Raw genomic sequence first — 2,645 nt, forward strand, 5'->3', positions numbered from 1 at the left:
GGAGTCGACGAAATATTCATCCAGTCGCCGCAGAGTCCAGAAACACCAGTTCCAATCTAGACACCATCACGGAGGGGTTCACCACTTCCATTGGTGTCTCTCCGATGATGCATGCGTAGTTCTTTGTAGACCTTCGGGTCCGTAGTTAGTTGCTAGATGGATTCATCTCTCTCTCTCTCTTGATTCTCAATACAATGGTCTCTTGGAGATCCATATGATGTAACTCTTTTGTGGTGTGTTTGTTGGGATTGATGAACTTCGAGTTTATGATCAGATCTATGTTTTTATATCCATGAAAGTACTGTATTTGAGTTTCTTTGATCCCTTTTATGCATGATCTCTTATAGCCTCATATTTCTTCTCCGATATTTGGGTTTTGTCTGGCCAACTCGATCTATTTATCTTGCAATGGGAAGAGGTGCCCGGTAGTGGGTTCGATCTTACGGTGCTTGATCCTAGTGAGAGTAAGGGAACCGACACGTATGTATCGTTGCCACTAAGGATAAAAAGATGGGATTGTTGGGGAACGTTGCAGAAAATTAAAAATTTTCCTACGGTTTCACCAAGATCCATCCATGAGTTCATCTAAGCAACGAGTCAAGGGAGAGAGTTTGCATCTACATACCACTTGTAGATCACGAGCGGAAGCTAGCCAAGGGGATGGTGATGATGGAGTCGTACTCGAACGTGATTCGGATCACCGATGTCCAAGTGCTGAACGGACAGCACCTCCGCGTTCAACACACGTACGGGACGGGAGACGTCTCCTCCTTCTTGATCCAGCAAGGGGGAAGGAGAGGTTGAGGAAGATTGCTCCAACGGTAGCACGACGGCGTGGTGTAGTTGGTGCAGCAGTACTCCGACAGGGCTTCGCCAAGCATATACGGAGGAGGAGAGGTGTTGGGGAGGGGAGGGGCTGCGCCTTGGCTTGTGTTAAGCTCCCATGCGCCTCCCCACTATATATAGGGGTGGAGGGGCTGGTTTCTTGGCCAAGGTGGGAGGAAAGAAATCCCATCATTTCCTTCCCCACCGATTGTTATCCCCCCTTTTTAGGGATCTTGATCTTATCCCTTCGGGATATGATCTTATTCCTTCTAAGGGGGGATCTTGGTGCGCCTTGACCAGGGGTGTGGGGCCTTTCCCCCACTACTCACGTTCATGTGGGTCCCCCCATGCAGGTGGGCCCCACTCCGGAACCTTCTAGAACCTTCCCGGTACAATACCAAAAAATCCCGAACATTTTCCGATGGCCAAAATAGGACTTCCCATATATAAATCTTTACCTCCGGACCATTCCGGAACTCCTCGTGACGTCCGGGATCTCATCCGGGACTCCGAACAACATTCAGTAACCACATACAAACTTCCTTTATAACCCTAGCGTCATCGAACCTTAAGTGTGTAGACCCTACAGGTTTGGGAGACATGTAGACATGACCGAGACGTTCTCCGGACATTTGATACACCCAAGGCACTCCTACGGTATCCGGGAGTTACACGATCTCATGGTCTAAGGAAGAGATACTTGACATTGGCAAAGCTCTAGCAAACGAACTAAACGACCTTTGTGCTATGCTTAGGATTGGGTCTTGTCCATCACATCATTCTCCTAATGATGTGATCCCGTTATCAACGACATCCAATGTCCATAGCCAGGAAATCATGACTATCTGTTGATCACAACGAGCTAGTCAACTAGAGGCTCACTAGGGACATATTGAGGTCTATGTATTCACACGTGTATTACGATTTCCGGATAATACAGTTATAGCATGAATAAAAGACAATTATCATGAACAATGAAATATAATAATACTTTTATTATTGCCTCTAGGGCATATTTCCAACAGTCTCCCACTTGCACTAGATTCACCAATCTAGTTACATTGTGATGAATCAAACACCCATAGAGTTCTGGTGTTGATCATGTTTAGCTCGCGAGAGAGGTTTAGTCAACGGATCTGCGACATTCAGATCCGTATGTACTTTGCAAATTTATATGTCTCCATCTTGAACATTTTCACGGATGGAGTTGAAACGACGCTTGATGTGCCTGGTCTTCTTGTGAAACCTGGGCTCCTTGGCAAGGGCAATAGCTCCAGTGTTGTCACAGAAGAGTTTGATTGGCCCCGATGCATTGGGTATGACTCCTAGGTCGGTGATGAACTCCTTCACCCAAATCGCTTCATGCGCTGCCTCCGAGGCTGCCATGTACTCCGCTTCACACGTAGATCCCGCCACGACGCTCTGCTTGCAGGTGCACCAGCTTACTGCTCCACCATTCAACATATACACGTATCCGGTTTGTGACTTAGAGTCATCCGGATCTGAGTCGAAGCTAGCGTCGATGTAACCCTTTACGACAAGCTCTTCGTCTCCTCCATAAACGAGAAACATGTCCTTTGTCCTTTTTAGGTACTTCAGGATATTCTTGACTGCTGTCCAATGTTCCTTGCCGGGATTACTTTGGTATCTAGCTACCAAACTCACGGCAAGGTTTACATCAGGTCTGGTACACAGCATGGCATACATAATAGATCCTATGGCTGAAGCATAGGGGATGACACTCATCTCTTCTTTATCTTTTGCCGTGGTCGGTGACTGAGCCGAGCTCAATCTCACACCTTGTAACATAGGCAAGAACC

The sequence above is a fragment of the Triticum dicoccoides genome, chromosome 4A (assembly GCF_002162155.2).
Source record: "Triticum dicoccoides isolate Atlit2015 ecotype Zavitan chromosome 4A, WEW_v2.0, whole genome shotgun sequence".
In the NCBI taxonomy this organism is placed as follows: Eukaryota; Viridiplantae; Streptophyta; class Magnoliopsida; order Poales; family Poaceae; genus Triticum; species Triticum dicoccoides.